Source organism: Hyposmocoma kahamanoa, unplaced genomic scaffold (genome assembly GCF_003589595.1).
Source record: "Hyposmocoma kahamanoa isolate Upper Pololo Valley unplaced genomic scaffold, ASM358959v1 303, whole genome shotgun sequence".
NCBI lineage: Eukaryota > Metazoa > Arthropoda > Insecta > Lepidoptera > Cosmopterigidae > Hyposmocoma > Hyposmocoma kahamanoa.
Genome location: NW_020653784.1, coordinates 737,173 through 761,246, shown reverse-complemented (window position 1 = coordinate 761,246; position 24,074 = coordinate 737,173). Strand labels below are relative to the sequence as shown.

General features: G+C 36.7%; 1 protein-coding gene across 2 annotated transcripts in view; it reads right to left on the bottom strand.

The window, feature by feature from the left end:
* The window catches only part of LOC113229327 (lachesin), a 98,801-nt gene extending 75,574 nt beyond the window's left edge, over positions 1–23,227 (bottom strand). For both annotated transcript variants that reach the window (XM_026462881.1, XM_026462882.1), the window contains exon 1: positions 23,004–23,227. The gene's annotated coding sequence lies outside the window, so the exon portion shown is untranslated. The remainder of the gene's footprint in view (positions 1–23,003) is intronic.
* Between the last annotated feature and the right edge of the window lie 847 nt (positions 23,228–24,074).

Here is a 24,074-nt window from a genome sequence, read left to right as displayed (position 1 = left end):
GTATTATAAAATACCTAACTTACTACATCCTGTCTGCAGTGACGTTCGCGTGGAACAAACTTTATTACCTAGAATGATTTGGAGTAAATTTTTGCAAACTTTGCCGATAAAACTGTAAGAAAATTATCAGGTCCGATTCAAAAGAAACCCTAATAACGTGAACAGATTAAAGTTAGAAATTGAATCAATAACTCAAAATCACCATCGCAACACTTCATCTTGTTCAAGTTTTAAAAACTTACCAATCAATTTGCTTGAAAAGGCTTTGAGCTATTGAAATTTCTTAATCGAGAAATGGGCTGAGGCTTTCTCCTGCGATATGAATATTTTCCTGGGGTATAATGCGATTAAAAAACCTTAAACCCCGGGAGGGTAATAAGGGGCGTGACTGTGAACATTTTCGGCTCATCTCGTAATATTAAATCGGCGCGCGTTGCAAATGAGTCCGTGTAAACGCGCCTGCAACGACGACAGACGGGATCGACGATTGAGCTACAGTTCAATCGTCGATCCCGTCCGTCGATCCGTTACAACGGATGTATTGCAATGTTTGGACTTCACTATAATGGATTTACGTTGGATATACTTAATGTTTTTTTCAAGTACTGAATTGGAAATTTCTAACTTGATAAATAGTAGACGTGATTATTTTTTTAAAGAACTATAAGAGTATTCATGAGAGGGAGGTGTACCGTACGCATTAAACCTATTTTTTTATTATCATCGTCTTCTTAAAATTTTTAATTAATGTCTTTTTGCTCATACGCACAAAAGACTTTGTGTTAGAACTTCCTATAACTACGTTCGTTTACGTGTGGATTATTTGTAGAAATATGAGAATGTACTTATACTTAGTAATCGTTTGAAATGAAACGGATGTCGTATTTGTTGCCTAGCGATCAACAGGTGAAGGTCTGACGACATCTTTCTTTTCATATCCAATGAGCCCCGCGATGACGTCAATTGCGACCGTAGCTTTTTATACATTTTCAATCTCACAAATGGCGACTTTTTTTTAGATTCTTATTTTTTTAATTTGTGCAGTACCACAAATTGTAAGATAGAAAGTTTCTTTGAACTCTTTCGCAGTCAAATTGTGGAGACGTCACGACAGTGCGACCACGTAATTCACATTATTTTCAAGCGACATTTAAACTTTCATCACGAGTGCCAGAGACAGCAGGAGGCCACCCCCGCGGGGGGCAGACTCGAGTGAGACATAAAATGAAATATAGCCAGCCCTCTTCGCTGCGGCGCTTTTTTATTGCCGCGATGTGTAAAGCCTGTAAAAAAATTACTCGCGACTTACTTTTTTATTTGGGCCCAAGCCCGCGGGACGGAATGAGGTGATGATAATTTTTTATACAGCTTCCTGCTCGTTGAATATTGCTGTGGAAACATCTTTATTCAGCGTAATTGTCGAAAGGCGAAATAATGGCGGATTACAAGGCGCGCCAGTGGCGGCGTTTAGAAAGGGTCTTAGATTAAGCACCTTGTTATAGTACTATCTTTTTTGGCGCGTAATTGAATGTAATGGCTTGAGGTTTTGACATGGATGCGATTGTCATTACAAAATTTTCGTGTATGATAAGGACGAAGAGCGCTAAATAAATTATAATCTAGGTAATCAATGCTTTCCGAATGTAAGTTTGCGAATATTAGTTGTAGTTACGCCGAAATGGCATTTTGATTTTACTTCCCAAAATTTGGACGCTTTCATATTTGAATCGTATTGGAAATGGTTTGATTGGATCAATAATTTACCTCCTTGCTTCATCCTTTCCCGCACACACTTTACTCACACGCAAGCGAGTCAATGTCACCCAACTAGTGACACCTAGCGGACGGAGGAGATAAGTCTCGCTTCCGGAGTTGAAATCTCGCCGACGAATGCAATGTCTACGCGCGCAACCGCCTTCGTTAATTTATTGTGAAAAATCACAGTGAAACCATACTAAACTGAAAACTATAGTGGGCAATAGTGAACGTACGCTTGGTGAATTTGCAACATCAAGAATCGCTCCATGGGCGAGGCAAGGAGCCGAGATCTCTCAACAGTCCGGCGACCGGTCAATAGACTGGTTTCATTCAAAGGTATTGTGCTCCCAGCTTACCTAGTCGCATTTTGTTCCTATCAATCACACTTATTTATTTCATTTTGAACTACCTCTGTGGCCGAACGGTTACCACTCTGGACAGCCACGCAGAGGGCTCGGGTTCGATTCTCGGGCCGGGAGAAATATTTGTAAGGCCTACATCTATTTCTCTCGTGAGTTTGAGTGTAATATATGGTTATCTATGTGTGTGTCCATGGCACCCGCGACACAGGGTTTCCTTTGTGCGGGGCTATGAGTATGTGCGTTATTGTTATTATTTTAAACAGTCCACAAAGCGAAGAACGGCATCGTTTGCATTTCTCGCATGGTTGGCCGGCTTTGGGCTACCCACAACTAAAATCGCGCCACCAATTTGATTACTTATACGAAATCATTCGAGAAAATGTACTGGAGCTTATAAAGGTCAGTTGTGACAAGAAATGAGTAACAACATCTAGAACGTTTAAAGATAATGGATAAATCTTCAAATATATTAATCATCAAGAAACATCAACTTGATTTTGATTTAGCAACTCCATTATTAAGCAACCAGAGTAATAACTAGGCTCTAGTACTTACATAGAATTTGGTTAAGGAGTAACCAAATCCACACGAGAGTTTCTATTCATAATAAACGACCCGGCGCCGACCCGGCTCCGACACGGGCACGGGTAGTGGAATTGACTCATTTTAGAGCATCCCAATTCAGTCGTATGACCGTTGTCACCTCCATACCCCTATTACACGAAGCCTCGTTTGTATTACATGCTCTGTTTGTTTAGACTTGTTACTCGTATTTTAGTGTAATTAACAAGTTCTTCGTAAATAACACTTTATATAAAATGTGGATTTGTATCAAGCTGTTTTTGTTTCTTTTGTGCGTTGCCAAAGCAAGAATAATCACTACACCTTGTAATTAATGATTCTGCGACGTCATTTGCAACAAATATTATACGATACTCATCATCTTTTGATTTGAGACGAGTTTGCTAGAACGACTTTCTGCAAGGGCGTGTAATTGGCGGTTTAGTAATTTTTTTTTTTCAATTCTTTGTAATGTATGCACATTTTTAGTAGCTCATTTTTATGCATTAAACTCTGCAAACGCGTGATCTTGTGTTGTACCATTCATGTCATCATCGTCATCAACTGAATCATTCTGGGTAGTGCCCAGAGTAAATTCCTCTGGTACTCACAGTCAGAAAATTTCCTAGTTCGAGACCAGGTAATTGGAGCGTTGTCTGTGGCACTTCATTATTATTATTGTACGCCCTATTACTGGGCATGGGGAACAGGTACAGCGAGTGTTTAGACCACAGTCCGCCGGTCCAATGTCAGTTGGGGACGTAACTCTTTTCCCAGGGTTGTGACACGTAAGATCAATTAATTATGAAGCGCAAAGACGTGTACGTATAATTATACTACATACATACCTACATAAAAACACCACAAGTAAAATAGAAGCTTATTATTATAATTTTACGAGTGTTAGCGTCGTTGCAAGATGGCAGCAGGCTGGATAAACGTGCATTTAATCAACTCCCTGTTCTAATAAGACGCCGCCGCCGCTTGCCGCGGGCAAACTCGGCGTATTATGTACGTCTCGTACGGTGTAAATAGGGAGGTATAAGGTACCTTTAGGGGTTCTGGAGGCATAAGGTAACCTTCAGGGGTGCTTCGGTGTTTGATTTCGTTTTGATTGTTTTAGATGACATTGTTTTTGGTAAGAATTGAAAGTCAAGGGGAATCGGCTCATATTAAATACGTCTCTAAAACTAGATGTTTTTAAATAACGTACAGTCAACAGCAAATCCAGCTATAGACTTTTGTTTCCAGTATCGCCTCCAACGCAACGGAACGAGATCCGTCATTGTGTAGCTTGGTGTGCTACCGTCTGTACATTTACGAATGTTAAGTAGTTAAACCTCTCGAATAGTGAAGAAAAAAATTCTGATGAAACCTGCACATCGAAGCAGGTTCACAAACCTTGAAGTCTCCAACTCACATTAGAGGAAACCCATGATCATAAGTGGAACGTACAATGCGTCAACGATAATGATGATAATGATAAGAATGTCGATAGCGTCCACCTCGACTGACGTTTCATTTAAGACACAGTTATGTGGTTTGACGCAGGTTGTACAGGAAGGGGAAAGCGAAAAATGAAACTAATTAAAAAATGTATGTAGCATACAGTGAATATTATAATTAAATTACGCTCACGAGTTTTCTAAATATACATCATAATGTTTTTGTACAATTTCAACCATTTACATATTTGGGTGTTCTAAAAAATATAAGAAACACAGATGTTCTTTATCACACGCGGTTAACAACGATGTATATTCCAGGTTATTATAATAATTAAACAATAATTGTTTTAAAACACCGAAGGCTGTTTTATTAATAGCAGCTGTATCTACATTTTTAAATGCTTTGCTTTTAAAATTTAAAATAGACGAAGAGGAAAATATTGAATTGTTAAACATTATTTGTAATCTGGCCAAATGGAGCGACGATCTGCGAAAGGCTGCTGGCAGCGAATTAATGCGACAAGCTGAGGACCGAGCGAAATGGTGCACATTGGGGAAGCCTATGTCCAACCTCTGTTGGACATAGGCTTTCCCAAGCCTAGGTTGGACAGTCCTCTGGACTGTGATAGGCTGATAATGGTGATGTTTAACTACCAGGTGCACGACTTGTTTGTCTCGTAACTTGATGTCATAAAAAAATCATTGAAAAAAATTAAAAAATGAATGAATTTGAAATAAATACCAAATTTCCAAACATCCCAAAATACAACGAAGCTAAACAGAAACTTAGCAAAGGACGAAGCAAAACCGAATTTAAATCTGAATCGAGCTGTTATTTCGACAGATTAACTTTCTGATAAAGTTGAAAATAACATTAAGATTTAAGTCTGTGTAAATGCGTTGTATCTTCGATCAAATTAGACGATCGACGCAGAATATTTGGAGTATAGTCGAACTGGTATACATTAAAAAATCGTAATTTATACTAAATAATTTTTGAAGAAGAATTCAAGAAACATGTACTGTCAGTAAAGTTTGAACCTTCCCAGTTCGTAAAACAGTTTTGTTTGTAAGCAGATATAACCTTAAGCGCCATTGGTTCACAGGAATAATCGAGCTGCGGGAGGCCGCTAATGGGCACCGTTGCCTCCTTTCAAAAAATACCCTTGAGGTGGTAACGCGTCAATTTCGCTGATAGTACATGCCGATTAGCTTCTTAAGATAGTTATGGTTTGCCGATACTTCTTCTTCTTCAATTAATAAAATCTACTAATTTGATATACAACCGTCAGTTTCCATTTTGCACCACCAAAAGCGGTTGGTTAGTTTACTTTTGCCGACGGCGGGCTGCCCACTTCCTCTCTTTTGCGCTCCGAAGTTTGCAATCGCGCTATTTTATCAGCAATGTTAATATCTTTACACAGATTTATGTTTCTCTTCTGAATTGCAGTTGAGTTATTAAGTTCTTTTATTTTTGTTGAGGCGTGTTGTATCACTTTGCTCTCCGGTACCTAGTACTTACTGGCAAGGAATGGATATGTAAAGAATGTATGCCGAAGTACGCTGCAAAAGCTACAACGCAAACATTCGCCTTTCAATAAGCTTGTTAGCATTAATTTTTCATAACATATTCGTATTAGTCTTTTGCTAACAATATAAACACTATTTTTGTCTATATTACTTTTGTTTATGTTCAGCTGTTATGTTTGTGGAGAGAAATAAATACATTATTATTATTATATTCGTATCGCGTCATAACACTGTATAACCGCTCACGCGATACATACAGCCGTAGACGCATACCACACTTAGTGGTGCCGGTGATGATTTTATATCGATTTATCGGATATCGAAGTTATAACAGGTAAAAGAACTAATACTAATTGCTATTTCGGTAACTACTCTAGCAAACCACAAAATTTTTAATGCCTGGGTCTGTCATTTAAAAAAAATAAACAACTTCAAAAATACGTCACGATAATCGTGTGTGTTATTGTTTGGGCTGGTGATTTCGGTGTTTATTTATTGAAAACGTACCGTAAGTAGCGTTTTTTAAGTATACCCTGAACATAAATGTCTATATACTATACTTTAAGGAGTAATTTCATGGTAAACGTTAGAACCACTCAAACGGAATATTATCATATTTACGTACTTAATTTTAAGTACACCAAAAATTTCATTAGTGCGTTTTAAGTACAGGATTTGCGGTGTATTACTGCATTTTATTTGAGATGTTTTTGTTGTAGTACGGAGGGTATTCATTTAGCAATGCAGAATAATAATTTTTATTTATAAAAACTTGTATTTAAACTGAATCCTTTTCTAACTTGCGAAACCAAATAGCCGCCAATTTGTGGTAGGGGGAGCGCATCGCGTGAGCGGATAACTAGTATTTTGTCTCTTTTTCTACTTTCTAGTACGTGTATAATTATACATAATTCACTTTTCTTATAAATATACTCGTACAAACGTATTTTTTATTTGTATATCGTGCTTTGCGTCGTTATTTTACATCGCTCGCTGGTATCTATCTACTTAATAATATTACATACACACGTCACTTGCATGCTCCGCCTGCTGAGTCCACGCTTCCCGTTATGTCTTGAGTTCAATTCCTGGTCAAGATTGTAGCTGCGTTGCAGGGAATAGGCACAATGCCTGTAATATTGAATGAAATGAGATTTGGAAATGGAAGCCATGATTATTACACTGCGTGCTGTTTCTTGATTAATTTTATAATTTTATTGGTCAACAGCGTTAGTGGAAAGAATCGTTAAAATAATTATTACTGTTTCTATTAAAAAAACCGACCTCAAAAGTTCGTGGAATCACAGATTGCCAAGTTTTATTGAAGTCGGTTACCGGAAAGTGCGCGAAACCGGATTCATACCATAATTAATCACCCTTAGAAGTGGAATATTTCCTTCAAATTGAAATGGGACCAATTTGGACAATAGTTTTGAAGGGTATCGGTACTGGTGAAACTAGGGGCACGTGGGACTTGTCAACTTTGTCTCAGGGTGACGGGCGCAGTGGTAGAGCTCCTCAGATCCTTGCGATTATAGCTCTGGGTAGCACAGCAACGGCTATAGATAAGCATGTCGCTTGACACCAGACGGACGACTTGCTCGTAATAATATCTGACATTAAAAAAAAATTTGTTTCCAATAAATGTTACATTTCGAATACGACCCTTTATTACAGAGGGTGCGATTAAGGGTTTTATAAATTCATTAATGTTAATTATATAAAAGATTTTACCATTTTAAAGTTTAATTAGATACCATTGGCGAAGGGTGGGGACGTATAACACGTATTTACATGATTTATTCTTCAACTTATTAGTAGGTTAAGACAAGATAGTTCACAGAAAACCACACCGCTGGTTATTATAACTGATTAGCGTAAATAGTTATTTTTAATCGACTTCAAAAAAGGAAGAGGTTCTCAATTGGACTGTGTGTTTTTTGTGTGTGTGTGTGTGTATTTTACGCAATTACTCCAGGCATTTATGAACCGATTTCGAAGATTCTTTTTCTGTTGGAAAGACCGTGTAGGTACAATTTAAATTTGAAGAAAATATTCCACCTCTAAGGGTGGCAAACTAGGGGATGAATCCGGTATCGCGCACTTTCCGTTAACCGATTGCAATAAAACTTAGCAAATAGATGTTCATTCACAGAAATTCTAATAAAAAAAGTCGATAAGCAAACTTTACAGGTCTGTTTTTTTTAAATAAAAAACTTATAATTATTTTAAATGATTTTGTCAGTCAAAAGATATTTTTCATTTTATAATAGAGCGAGCGAAATAAAGTATTAAAAAGCATTCGGCTACGAAGATATTACGTATATACCGTTTTTGGATTACCCGACACAATGAAAGTAACCAACACAACAGATGATTAGATTATTATTGCTGATGACACGGCTCTCATTTTTACGGGTCGCACTTGGGAGCAAGCATTTGAAGCTGCACAAATTGGTTTTAACTCGATAACCAGCTGGCTCACTGAAAGTTTACTGTCGCTGAATGTTGTTGAAACGAAGTTTTTGAAATTCATTATTAATCAACCAAAAGCATTAGAACTGTAACAGCTAAGTTTAGTCGCCCATAACCACGCTGTAAATAGTAACCTTCCTTGCGACTATCCTAAATCAGAAATAGCTACCACTGTCAGGTACCTGGGTGTGATTTTAGATGAACATCTAAATTTTGTAATCCACATTGAACACCTAACAGGCAGAATACGTACGCTTATATACCGTTTTTAAGCATCTAAGATATGTTTTAGCCGTGGGGCGACGGCTTAAGAATACATTGTCGCCTCCCCATACATGCCCGTGGGGGTCGTAAGAGGCGACCGAGGGCGTCACAAGTGTCCATCTGCTTAGCATTGTGGTAGGCTCTGTGCCGACTGGATAGCGACCACAGTACTATAATCGAGGGCTGTAGCTCAGACGCATTGCGAGAGGTACTTTTAATAATATAAACTGGGATTATCTTAAACTTTGGTTTATTTCACTATTTTACATATTTTATACTTTTGGGTTACAAAACAATCTTAATCTATTAATGTCAAGCTCTTCTATTCTTATTTTCTTAGCGTTCCAAATACAAAACTATAATCATTACCTATGTTCAGCCAGCAATTCTACTCAAAGAGTACAGCCTAGTCTACAGTACACACGGCGGAAAACCCTCCACAGTGAAACGCTTTTGCGAATCGCGTTCAGGGATCAGTTGGTGTACATCCAGTGCATTTGGCCAGACCGGCAAAATGATAGTGACGGAGTGAAGATATTTGTGTTTTCCATCCGTTACTCTCATCTCTGGACTGTATTCGCACTTTCCATCAGGCGCGGTGCAGTCATTTTGTCGAGTCGCAATAAAAAAAAAAAAAAAAAAAATGTAGCTGAACCCCGTATATTAAAAATGGTGTACCTTGCATTGTTTCAATCTTTACTGGTTTACTGCATAACATCATCGGTTGGATCGAGCGCGCTCAGAGAGCAGTTTTAAAGGTAAGTTCGTTCGAACCTTTTCGTTTTCCAACGATTGTGAGGTACTCACAATATGCGAACTCTTTGTTCTCCAAACTATACTACGACAACACCCTGCCCCTCCCAGTATATATGTATATGTACTTTCCTTCATTGCAATAAAGTAGACGTGTGAATGTCATTCCCCGAAGAGTTATCTGCAAAACTTCTTTCAGTCAAAAGTTCTTTTACTGTTTGGGACGATTCTTATACAACAAAAGTAATAATATTTTACCGTTTCTTCTAAAAAATAAATATAAGTTTAAGAATATAATAACCAAATGGCTTCTAAAACTGTCATATGAAGAAACAGAAAATCTTCTTATGCTGTTCAATGAAGTGTTTTCACATCAAATATGCACTCTTTTTCCAAGTCACACACGCGCGCGCGCAACACTCCCCCTACACACACACTCACAAACAAACACACACTTACACTCTCTCTCACACACCCACGCATACACTTTCAGCGAGAGAATTATTTAGAACATGTAATTTAGATTAATAGGAAATAAAACTATTTTTCCGGATTTAAATCGCGTATATTTGTTTTTTCAAACAAACCGACGTTTAGTAGGTCGTTTCTTTTCCTATGTGTAACAATCGCGAAAACCTAAGAACTTAATATAGATTAATTTAATTTTATTTATTTGCTGTCTCCACAAATTGCTACATGTTCTTGTTATAATTTTTGCATAATGTATAAATAAAGTTAACGACAATTGCCAATTTTACGGTTTACTGGTATTTATAGCTCAGATTTTCCTTTTTTAAGTACCAGCGGTCATATTTACTCATTCTTTGATACTTACTTATTGTACACTATGCAAGTTGTATTATTATTATGGCAAATAAATTTACTATTATTATTCATAAATAACCTTAAACAGAAGGGATTTTTGCTGCACAAATATCATCGCATGTTCAATAATAAAAAGTGTCTTAAATGACAATGTATATTTAAAAAATAAACACACGAAATAAAACTAATATGTCTTTTTTCATATCAAATAGAGTTTAGTTACATTCTGGTATTGCCGCATTCGCAACCTCCTTGTGTTTTATCTATCGATTTTAATGAGTCTTCAACTACATGGGATATTAGCAGCGCTTAGTCAAAGTCGAATAGTCATTTATTCCATAGCTAAAATTTTTACACTTGAGCAATTTTTACACTATTTTTAAGCTACTGCTCGTTCATTACGCTGACCTCCCTGAGAACGAGCAAGAAACTCTAGGGATTGCTCTTTTCCAATAAACTTAAATGCTATAGAACACATTTTGAATCATAATTGTGTGGAATCAAGACTCATATTGTCTTTCCATACATCTTTATCTAACAAGTACTGTTCAATTTTGTAATATGACTTTTAAATTAAAATACGTTTAATGTAAGTTTTAAACTTAGGAAATGATAATCTTAATATATGCTCTGAAAGCTTATTGTAAAAATATATATAGTTCCCCATAAAAGAATCGCTTACCGTAGTTAAACGAAATCGTGGTACCATGGGCTTGGACTTAGTTCTAAGGTTAATATTATGTATCTTCTTTCTTAATGAAATTATGTATATTTTTACGGGCATACAAAATATTTGGTACTGTGATGCCACAATCATGTACCAGTCTCCTTAAACATTTCTCTGAGAGAATCCCAAGAACCTAAACGATATACAGAACGAATAGCTCAATTTTGGAACACAAATATGGCTTGTATATCTGCCGCTTTCCCAACATGAGAATCCGGTAGGACAGTATACTATGGAAGTAACTAAAGTAAACTAGTCTAGCAGTAGTAACATCGGTAAGCTCACGTATTCTACGGACTGCGTATGCAGCAGAGATTAATATGCTGGCTAAGGAAGATATTCGTGGAAACAATTGAAGTTTACTATCTAAGGTCACTCCTAAAAAGACAGCTTTATTAACAAGGCCTAAATTTTCTCCTTTTTTTCTATGATTGGACTAGTCGATTTTACATTAGGTAATTCAAATTTATGTTAACATTAAACCAATACAGTACCTTTCAAAGGGTATCGTTAATATTATCATAGTTAATGTCATGTCTGTCTGTTTTAAAAATCAAGGATCAGTAAACAATACTATTTCGCAAAGGTCCTTAACAAAGAATCGTAGATCTTTGGCATAAATGAGAAGTAAGAAAGGTCCCTGGAATTGGACCCTGTGGAACACCCATTTTTACCGGAGAACCCAAAGAAGTCACTCCATTTATGTCTACTTTCTGAATTCTACCGTTAAGATATGACGAGACAAGTTACAACGCCTTGTCATTTACTTCGTAATTTTGTATTTTGTATTATATATTATCATGTAATAACGTCATTGGTACGTCGTCATCACCGTTATTTATGTTGTATTCGTTTTTATGTGTTTACGGGAAAAATTCATAAAATTATAGATTTTTTTTCGTATTACAGTTACCAACTGGCTGGTAATCGGGAACAGATTCAATGTAACTAACATAACATGACCGTAAACATCTTGTTCAATTCATCAAAGTCTAAAACTAAGGAACTGGCTTCAGCCGTAATATAACAGAAGCGTGAATTGGCCGGTCTATGAAAAGCAACACGACGTTGAGGTAATAGCGTGTTTTGTTCCTCAACAGTGGCGGTGACGTTTTCGTGTTGTGTCGCTTTTCCGTGAGCAAATTGCTTGCGGCTAATACAACTTTTCAGCCGCTGCCCTGCTTGGTTATTGATTTATTCTGTGATTTTGGTACGGCACAAAAGCTTGTCCAAACGTTGATTTAGACGAAAACATTAATGTTTTTATTAGAGCAGTCCGTATTCTGTGCCCTGTTTCATATCTCTTTGGGACAACAAAAGTTCGAGTTTCGGTCATTGCATGGTAATAGTGGGACTGATTCTATTAACGAAAAAAGTGGTGCATATTTGAATGAATGATTGAAATGTTCTTTTACGTACATTGAAATTACAATGATAATAAATAACATTAATGTAAGTGTATCACAATATTGCTAAGTGGCCACTTCTTGGAGGTACCCTTAGTGTAAAGCATAGCAACATGCAAAAGGTTTGCAACCAGAGATGGGCAGAAGGTTAAAACCCAATTAACCCGCCCGAGTTTTAACCCATTTCTGCCCCAAAACGTGGGCAAAAACGACGAACACGGAATTGAGGTAATTCCACATTTATTACAAATTGCGATGAATTTTTTTTTTTACATAAAGAGGCAACGCCACCCAATACTCTCTTGCAATCCTGTGGACTCTCACTTACCGCTAGAGACGCACATAACGATTCGATTTTTTATCAAAATCGATTCAAGTGTTCACGATAACGAGTTTTTGTATATATTCATTTCAATGCGAGTTCCTAGGGAATTGATTCAGTAGAAAGGTTAAATATGTAAGCAAGCAATAAACATTTTGCAATAATAATCATTATATCTGATCAAAACTGACTTACAAATATTTAGTAGTAAATAGTTTTTGCCTTAGATTTCGGACATTATTGGATTTCAACCCGATTAAAACACGGCGTTAAAAAAGCGCCGTGTAAAAACCCGGGTGCTTGTCCATCTCCCTTTGCAAGCTAACAGTATTGCGCATTAAACAAATCTTCTGATAGAAGCATATTTGACGTAGTCTTTATAAAAAAAGACAAAGTACCTACGTATACCTACGTGATACCTACGTATCAGACCATCTAACTAGGAGAAATCATCGGTTAGCGAAAGCACCGGACTCCGTACTCAAAAAAATCGAGCTGTAATTCAACAAGGCAATGGCGTTTTGTAACCAATCAAAAGTCCGCGTGAGCGCAAAGAGGTTCGCAAATCACAGTCAACGTGACGCCGGCTGAATTCCCGGCCCATTGTGCCGGGATCCGACCCGTGATCCCACGGGATCTTGACTTGAGTTCATAAGGCTGCAAAACTTGAAAAACAAACTACCGTTTTATATCCACAACTCTGACGAAAGTGTGTATTTCTTAGGTTCAGAATATAGCTATAAAAACACTAGTGTCGCTAAAGCAAAATTAATTAATGTTTTTGAGGTGCCACCGAAGGTTAGTGCTCCGAAGTGACTATATATAGTACAGTGTACTCATAGTACAATGACTTCCCTAGTTAAGACCAGCTTATTGGTATGGTTTTCTGGCGCACTGTATTATTGATTATTATTATTACCAATATATATGAAAAAAAAAATCCATGTTTTGTGCAATATTTTAATGTGAAATTCCATCTTCCGGTCGGTACCTCAGTCGATGAAATTTTAAGGTAAAAAGCACGTCAAATAGTTACTTAAAAATTTGGTGACCCTAATCTCCCAGTAGGAATTGAAAAAGGCACGCGGGGCTGACCCGGCCAGTTTGGGCACGGTTTATTTCCTCGGAGAGCGGCTGAGTGTTTGTTAACACTATACGAGTTTATCGCGATTTCATGGCGGTGACAGGAATTTAAAATGTTAAATTAACTGCCAGGTTTATTTCACTATTAATTTCCTTGAAAGATTTACGAGAGAAACTAATTAGTCTATTAAAAGAAAATAACATCATTCTTCTTTCTTTATTGCCGAGTTGCTATTAATGCTTCATAAAAGAGATAATCAAATCAAGCTCTCAAATTATTCGACGAACACAGCGTTAAACATAATAAAATGTAAAGAATGGTCCCCTTTTCCCCGCAATCCTTCTCTTCATCTTGCCTCGAGTACATTTTAATCTTTGTCCACATTTTTCAGTCGCGACGACAACGAACAAATGTTGGGCATTAAAGAAATTTGATTTTTATCCGAGTAAAATGAAGAGCGTTAATTTATCTCAAGCTACCCTTCCACGGAATGTCTTTTTTTTGTAGCCGGTTAGCCGGCAAGGGGCGTTTTTAATTAAGTTATCTTATGCTGATCGAATTATGAAGTTTGGGTTTCAAATTGCTTACGGACCAAAAGGTTGCCGACTCTCTTAATTTATACGTAATCTTCAACAAACCTATTTCTTTTCATGTTAAACAAACACATACATATCATTAGACATAAATAGTGATCATAAACCTCTTTCCCCTCCTCCACCCCTCATCACCCCTGATCACTCTCTTCATCCACTCCCAATCTGATTGTGATATGTACTACGTCGAAGTACCTCTCTCACGTTTTTATTCACGTTTGCTTAATTCATTTGTGCTGTCAATCTACTGACATCCATCCTTTCTATATGAGCAAACAATCAAAGCATTCCGTTTTTTAACCCCCGGCGCAAAAAGAGGGGAGCTATAATTTTGAAGCGTTTGTGTGTGTATTTGGGTGTACGTCTATGGCGTGGTAGCTTTCAAATAGAAGGGCTGTCATCAAAGCAGTTTTTTTTTATTTGAAAGCAATTTAATCGGGACGGTTCTAACTATGTTTAATGACCATTTGATTATATTACAATAACTTTGATCTGATGCTGCAACCGGAGCAGTCTGCAGACTACTCAACTGTTCAACTACTTACTGTAGATAGATAGATAGATAACACGTTTATTTGCTGAATCGCAGTACTTTATAAACAATGGTAAAGGTAAAGATAAACAATGGTAAAGATAAAGAAAAGGCTGGTCTAGGTTTGTGGGTATGGTCTGGAGTCTTATATTGTATTGGGGTGTAAAGTTGAGTGTACAGTGTTTACAGCTCAGTCGAACTACCACGCTGATCATTCTGCCCGATGATGGCAACTTTACTGATTTTCTGGAACATGTACAAAAACCGGGGGTTTTTTAAATTTTAAATTGTTTTATAATGAAAGTACATTACATTACACTATAGTCCGAAACTCTTTATGCTTATTTCATTGTATATCAGTCATTCTCCCAAGGCGTTTTGCTTTCTACTTGGAGCTCGCAAAACGGATGAGTTTCGAGTATGTATGGAGAGCTAGGCCGCGCGCACTCTCGCGTTTGCAATTACCGATCAGAGGCGGATCTGAACAGGGGGCCTACCATAACCTTTCCAAAATCAATCTTATTTCAATGTAAGCATACAGTAAGCTTATTATAATATTACTCATATTCGTACCATGACAAACCCGTCAACCAAGTAATGTATTATTGCTAAAGAGATTGAAAGAACGAATGATTTCTCAATATTGTCTATTCCTCACTAAAAATAGGAAAGAAATAACACTATATGAACTGTGTAATGCCATACTTTCTTTGATGTTCCGAATCATCTTGTCATAGTATGTTTAAGTACTCAATTTTATTTACATTCAGAGAATTTTAACTGCTATAAAAAGAAAAGTGTGTAATAATAAAATCTATTAAAATTACGTTGTTTTCAATTATTTTGCCGCATTTTTATTAAGAAAAATAAATGAAACAAGCTGAGTCTCGATAGTTACGTTGTGAATTCGGAATTAAAGTCTAGCGTCAACGGTTAGTGTCGCCAAGGAGCATGTAGATGTTGCTGTTATAATTTTACGAAATAAACATGGCGTATTTTTATTTAATGAGAAGTTATTTCCTATGTACTATTAAATAAAAAATAAACAAAATATTAAAGAGATTTATGTAAATAAATAAGTTCAACATAACTTTTAATCATTGCAAATCAATACTTAGATAATAAATTCGAAAATAATATTGTTTCCACTGCGTCCGAGTAATTATTTTAAGATTGCTAAATTTCACATAGGAACAATATTACTTTAATGTTAAAATCGCGTCATAGTACGAACTGAATTAATGAATAGTCACAAAACTGCCAACAAAACATCATAGTTTTAACATTATAATAAGCTTACTTTAAGTTATGATACGAAAAGTCAATGTAAGGTTAAAGTAATATTGTTTTAAGAGGTTGTGGTAGGCCTCCAGGCCGCAATGTGTGAGTAGGGCGCGCTCAAGCGATCCTCTTCCCACTATATATAAATGAATGGCATACACTTCCGGTATCTGTGTTTCCTGAAAACTAGAATTTAGGGCTACTCAAGACTGGACGGAAAATCATTTTGTTGGACAACGCCGTGCCATCTTACGGGTGACTTTATTGACCTTTTGGAGTACTCCGTTTTGTATCGCGGGTTTTTTAAATTTTTTTCCATCCTTGTCCCATCAGGAAAGTACTACCACCTTACTAGCGCGTTACTGTTTTGAAGGCACATGCACATGGGGCTTTTCAACTCATATCGCAGGTGGCAGACCCCTCAGATCTTTGCGATTTAAAGCGCTGAGGGTACTGCAACTGTCATGGACAGGCGTGTTGCTTACTACGAGGCGTACGACTTGTTTGTCCCTTCCCTTGTATCTTAAAAAAATAAACACTGTTTTGTACGGAGAGTTTTTAAAATAGTAAGTTTTCTCATCTTGATCACTAAAATTTCTTTCACACCACAATGCTTTCTCAGTACGCAGTTCGACATAAACATGCGTGTTTCATAAAATATCTTAATATTTTATGCAATATTATGTCTCATACCGTTGTTGAAGTTACGCCTTGGTGTAGTAGCATGAATATTATGTCACACTCCAAAAACAAATTAGTTTCAACGCTGTGTCCTACGTGTATTGTCACGCGTACTCGTGCACCTGACGTGTGAACCGTATTTCATGCTGGCATAATTATGTCGATCTTATCTATTCACAAATATGTTTCTATAACTGTCACGTACATAATAAAGAACTTAGTATAAAAGTATGCGTCTAAAAACGCATAGTCATTGAATATGATACAATGGAACAATATAATTATTTTTTTCATATTACCAAATGTCACGATATTACAATTTACCCTAGAAAGATAACCTACGTCGAAAAGACGTATTCGATTTGGATAAATCGTTATAATTCGTTCGTATTAGGCACTAATGCACGCACCGTTCCTGCCAACTCAATTGACCTCTAGAGCTTGTAGAAACTGTTAGTGACAGGTAAGTAACTGCTTTACAAGTAATATACCTTTTGCGCTAGTTTTTGTACTTTGGTGGTGTTGTGTTTTGTGATTTATGTGTGAACAAATATATATATTTTTAATAATTATTAAAAAAAAAATACTGGCTATGTTATTACAAGAAAATGACGCGACAAGGTTTTGTAAAAGATGCTGAAATATCCCGGTTACTATAAGATTTGAGAGACGAAGATGTCGAAAGATCAGACAATGAAAGTGATGATAATATATTACAAGACGACGTATATACAAAGTGCTAAATTCGGCTAAAGATACAAAGGCCTCATCATCATCAACAACATATGTATTTATACGTCCCACTGCCGGGCAATGGCTTCCTCTAAGACGAGGGTTTTAGGCCGAAGTCCGCCACGCTGACCCAATGCCATTTGGGGACTTTACACGTTTTTCGAGAGTTGTGAAACTTCTTCGACGTGCAGGCTTCATCACGATATTTTGTTTTACTAGTCCGGTTCGAACCCACGGCCTCTGCTTGGGAGGCGGTAAGACAAACCATTAGACTACCAAGGCTTTGTTTCCTAAGGCCTAATATGTATAACAATAATATACCTAAGCCGAATAAAAGGTAATATTGTGTATTATATCTGTCAAAAATGAAAAAGATGACAAAGTCCACGAGTGACAAAATGAAAAATCCTATTTGCGGAAAGCATAAGTCGAACACTTGTCCTAAACGCCTTAGAGGCCAAAATGTTTTTTATTTATTTAAATTCTTGTAGTAAATTATATTGCATAATGTACTTTATTGATTTTCTCAAATTTATAGTTATAATTTTACGTCCTATAGAAGAGATCTCAATATTTTTTAGAGAAAGACCTATTTCGTATATTCATCAAACATATCGATTTTTTTAAATAAAAATACGAATAATCGTCATTGTTTTGTTTACACATAGCATTAAGGGGCAATGTATACGCTTCTATAACAAGATTCCGGTTGATATACAAAATTTGCCTTTCACGAGGTTTAAAACTTTAGTGAAACAAAAACTTTATACTAAAGGTTATTATACAACTTCTGCGTACTTGGATGACAAAAATCCGTGGTAATAACCCGTTTAGCTCATGGAGGTAGTCTCGATCTCTGATGTTTCAAATAAAAATAAAAAAATATTGTAAATGCTATTTACAAAGGGCAACCCCTAGAGTTTCTTGCTCATTCTTCTCAGGGGAATCTGCCTTACGAATGAGCGGTAGAGTTTAACCATTGTGACGATTTCAAGTGTAATAATGCTTACCTATGAAATAAAGATTATTTTGAGTTTGAGTTTGAGTTTAGCAGAATGGCTCTTTAATTGATACATTACCACAGGTACAAAAAAATATACACACAATCAAAATTATGAGTACTTGAACGGTAACACGTCGTATCGACTTATCTTTAACGTACTATGAAATATGGTTATCTTTCTAGGGTTAAATACAATAACAAGGAACGACATACAAAAGAAAATGTTGTAAAAAAAATTGTGCAATTTTATTCAATTGTCAATTTTGACATTTATATTTTTATTTTAAATTAATGTTTTATAATTCGCTTCAAAATTTTCAAAATTGCTTTTTTCTGTATTGTAATTATGGGCATACCTGAAATAAAGTGTTTATTATTACAGAAAAGCACATAACTGGTGTCAAAATACAATGTCTTTAAAAGCCATTCCTTTATACTCCATTATTCAATTCACACACACACTTTTCAGACTTTTAGATACTAGAACGTCTACCCAAGACGTTCTAGTATCGGGGATCAGTTATACTCACAGGTTCTGTATGTATAGTTAGCAACGGACTTAACTTTCCCGCGGGTTCCGCAATGCTCGGCACCACCACCGCCACCTCGCATTGCTTTCGTTCATTTGTTTAATACTACACTAGTGGTAGGGTTGTGCACCTATCCAAATAAGGTCACACGTTTATATTCAATGTTGTAAAATCATTAAATAATAATACGATTACATACTTAACGATAAAACTTAAGAATTCAAATTTTTCCCGTACCAATACGGTTCGTTTTGCTTGGGTCGAGCGTTAGGGACACTGGCTTTATTTCAGAATTATTTTTTTTATAAACGAAATTAAAACCATTTGATAAAATGTGTATCGTAAAGTACACGTGTCTATTTAGTTCAGTTGATACAAAAAAAGTCATTAGTACTTATTGAATACAGCGTTTTTCTTGTAAAATTTCGAGATAAGTTTGTTTTTTTCTATTGTGAAAACTTTTAGGAATCGTGTTTTCATAAAGTGATTGATTTAACACTTTCTCTTTCAACCAAAGCCATTTCAGATTGCATAGACTCTTCATACAAAATTATGCCATTGGACAAAAAAATATATGATAAAATAAAGTAGCCGTCGTCTAACGTTGCCAGTGCAGTACACGGTGATCCAGTGCCAAAACATAGAACTAGTTACGTTCTCCACTAAAGAGCTCAATATTGGGCTCTGGCCCTTGAGTCCAGAACGAGGCTTTACGAGTTCTGATCTCACCCACCTCGGCGAAAATACCCGAGGCGCTGCAGTAGCGAGCCAATTGCATTAGAATTCTGATGATTATATAATATACAATGGCGTTTTCATCACACTTGCTCGTAAACGGTGTCATGGCATACGGGCAAAGCCGTAATATCCTTTATTATGCCCATGGACTTTTCCATTACATTATCGCCCTACGGACTTTTTACGTCAAGATTAAGCAAAAAGTTTTTATGCTTGAAAAATCTGAACAAAATAATGTTTCGCATAAACTTGACGGATGGAAAAAACTAAACATTTGCATTTTAACTATATTTCACTAAAGAAGGATGGCGAAAGCTGACCCAAAATCAACATCAAAGTCGGGAATAACGAAATTGCAAAACAGTGCATTTTAGAATAAATGCAAGAACACAACGCAATTGATTCAATTCGACCATAGATTAGGTAACGTTCTTGTACGTACATTTCATTTTAAGCATGATTGAATGTTTACCTACCTGAAGTATTGGTTATTTTATAGTACACACATAAAACATTAAAGCTACAAAATACCTAATCAAATAATTAATTAAACAATAATGCTATAAAGTAAAAAATAAAACACAATGCGACAAAAATGTGTAGACAATATTTAAATGAGAGATACGAAAGTTAGCAAAGGAACTTTTTGACAAGATGCCTCTTGCCAATGTCAATGTCAGTTTGAGTTTGAGAACAGTGTGACCGTTTGTGGCAGATGTCTGCCATTTGGGCAGATTTAATTTTCATTGCGACAGAACATGTTAACGTTGTATTAAATGTGGCAGATTTAGAAATATTTTTATTATTTTTAGGAATAATGTGAAAACTTGTTGTTATCTGCTACTACGGACAAACATCTGAAGCAAAATACAGGACAATGTTATAAACATAACCTGTATCAACTTTAAAACCCCAGCTTCTACAGGCTGTACTCAATTAGCTTTTTCGATGCTTTGATAATGAATCATAAGTATTGATTAGTCTCTTTAATGCACGTCGTCAAAAACACTAGGTCACAAAATACACGGGATGCCGCCATCCGTCTTTATTTTGCGAATTCAAATTCTGCAGTATTTTTTGGAATTTAGTAGGCGCATGCGTCTGTGTCTTTACATAACATTTTAGTTCGAGTTTTACTATCTATGGAAGAATAGCTGGCGACCTGTTTAAAAAAAAACCCGCCACTTGCAAAATCCGTACATGTGTTGTGAAGCGATAATTATGCATACAAGAAATAAATTATCGTCGTATGCATTTCCTCGCAAATGTGATGAAAAACATCGTATATGCAACGGGCGGTAATAATCACAAACCTCAAGTCATTAAAGCCTTCAGCCTTTGGCTTCGGGCTAGTAACAAACTCTCGTTAGTGACTTCTTATCTACCGCCCTTAATCACAATTTACTATTTTTCACCAGGTAGCCTGTTGTTATGCCGCTTAATATATTACAAAAGATATACACGCGTAACAGAACGGCTGGACTCTCTGGGCGGGTTTTCGGAATTCAAAGAGTAAGGTACAGCATCCATTCTTACAATTTAAACCATCAATTTAATCTTTTTGTCACAGTTTACAGCAGTATCAACTGCGGTAATACCCTCGCAAGGCTATTGTCTATGCCCCGCCTGCACCTGACATGCGGGGAGCGTTTCACACAGATATTGTTAGGGAGAATCCCTGCTGAGTTTATGTAGGTGTGGGCGCGTATACACGATGGGTTAAGCTGAATTATAGTTTAGGGTTATCATTTATATGTTTTGTTCAAAAGAAGCTAATTATTTATCGTCACTTCTTAAAACAACAACTGTTTCGCAATTGATGTGACTCTAATACCTAAGTTACGTACCTTTTGAATGTTTAATTGTATACTATAGGTACCTCTTGCTAACTGAACCTGTATATCGAGGAAGATTCACAACCTATGGAGAACAGTGCCGTGTATTTGTAGGTACACAAGTTTTGTTTATAGTGCTCCTCCCTATCAACCTCTCGGTTAGGCGAGAAAGGCACTATGACCTGTGCGAGCGAACCCGCATAGGGACCATCTAAGTCAGGTCCTAACCCCGGACGTTTGCATGGACTTCATCTGGTTTTCTGTAGTGCCTTAGGTGAGCCGTTCCGGGACCCGGGTGCACGTACAGTACCGGAGTTGTAGGCACGCTCACTTCCCGTCGCGCCTCGCACGACTAACGGTTGCCACTGCTAAGCCGCCGATTCTAAATCGACTACCAAATCTCCTCATTGGTGGCGGAGCTGTAAGACACGCTCACTTTTCGACGCCAAATTAACAGAGTCTGCCCAGTTCCTAAATTCCTATGGAGAACATTTAAAACTCTCAAGCGCGAGTGAATCTTGGAGGTGACCCTCGGTGGCCGGACGGTTATCACCATGGTCTGCCACGCAGAGGTCCCGGGCCGGGAGAAGAATTTGTGTAATCTACATTTATTTCTCTCGTGAGTTTGGTTGTATTTTGTGGTTATCTATAAGTGTGTTCATGGCACCAGCGATACCGGGTTTCCCTTGTGTGGGGCTATAAAACAAAAAAGTCCCGTGCCCTACAGCGTGAGGTATAAGGGGTTGATACGATGGCGTTGTTTTTTTTGTTATTATTAATTCTCAGAATATGTGGTACGTCTATACACGTTCATATTCTTTTATGACAAAGTTTTGATCTTTTGACTTTGAATCGTTCTTATCATAAGCGGCATAGAATAGAGTTCAACTTAAATCTCAAGTGTCAAGTTTATCGTGCTCGCAACACAGTGGTACTTGTATTTCTTTAAAGGTTTTGAACAAAACGCAATAACGCTGTGTACAAATCAGTCTTAATGTTATATAAGTTAATAACATACACTTATTTAATTTATGTCATAATCATAACGGACAAAAAGACTTAAAATAAGTATGGAATAAGTTTAAAGTCCGAAGAAGTATTCGCAAGGAAGTTTAATTTATGTTTTACTTCTCCAAAAAGGAAACTAATTAGTAACATTTTGCTGACTTTATGTTAATTCATAAAGAAGCCGTACTAACTGGAAAACAGAAAGATAACTAATTAATTCGTTAACTCTTCGACTAATTATTAACTTCATATTTTATTTCTAATGCGATTATTAGCTTATATTTTGTAATTGAGTGATAATAATATCTATTGAGAAATAATCACGAATGAATCTGATTTTAAAGTGAATATATCATTTAAAATGTATTTTTATGTTACAACGGCGACAACAAATTTTTAAGGAATTATTTAACTTGGTTTCAAGTATTTTGCAAGTTGAAATAAACGCAATGGAGTAAGAAACAGATGTAGTTATTTCCTAAAAAGACAATTGCCTTTTTTGTACAATCCGCCTGTTAGGAGCAACGTGGTTTAAACTTGTATTGTAAAACTCACCATAGTTCAACACCACATTATGTCCAGAACTCAAAAATCCAACCACATAATCCAGTACACACAACAGAATGTTTTGGCATCCAAACAAAATATATAACGCACTCAAATTTAGAAGCCGTCGAGAGAAGTTCGAAAACTTTTCGCCGCGAAAAAAACCAGACAATGTATTGTACGCGCGCAGCCTTTGGCGACCGGCGAGGCACTGCCGTCCGTATCCAGCCACCGAACGCACCTCCAAAGGGATCCAGTTCGTTACATAGTAAGATCGAAATTTGATCGCAGTTAGACAGTATGAACGCGTAAGACAGCTCGTTGGCTATTTAGTCCAAAAAAGGAGGAGGTACGGCGCATGCGTGGTCATTCACCCTCGGTGCAAGGGATGCACTGCTACGCTGCATTTTAGTTACGTGGACCAACTTTCTAATTAGATAGCGTTTTTAAACACACCCAAATTGAACCATACGACATTGTGGTAGACACATTGTCTAGTGACACTGTTTCGACTCGATCTACTGCGCGCGACTAGAGTTAAAGATGTTCATTTTTATTTTTGGATTTAACTGCCACTGTAACATAGTTTTACAGTTGGCTGGGATATTACTTTCCGGTGGTAAAGTTGTACTTTGACTTTAAACTTGACAAGTTTAAAAAAAATTTTGCTATGCATAAATTATTTCAAATTTGTTTTTCCTAGGAAATTAAACTATTTTTTCTGAATGGATCGGAATTGTGTATATTTTAAACAAAACAACGTTTCACTCTTTATAGGTCCTATGACCACGTCTGACTGAGATTTCATTTCCAATGTGTAAAAATCGCGAAAACCTAAGCACTCGATTTGTTTTTCCTCTTTTACGATCTGAAAAGCGATGGCAGCACGACGGGAGACGATAGCTTTTCAATTGAGGGGACGACTGTCCGAATTCCTGTGACAGCGTGTACCTGTGCCTCTACCCCGAGTTTACTCTGACGGTTGTCACAGTAATTTCGTGGTAAAAGTCAAAGCGTAAATTACTTCATAAGTTTGTATGGGAAATTATACAGCGTCTCTGGGGCACATGAAGAAACAAC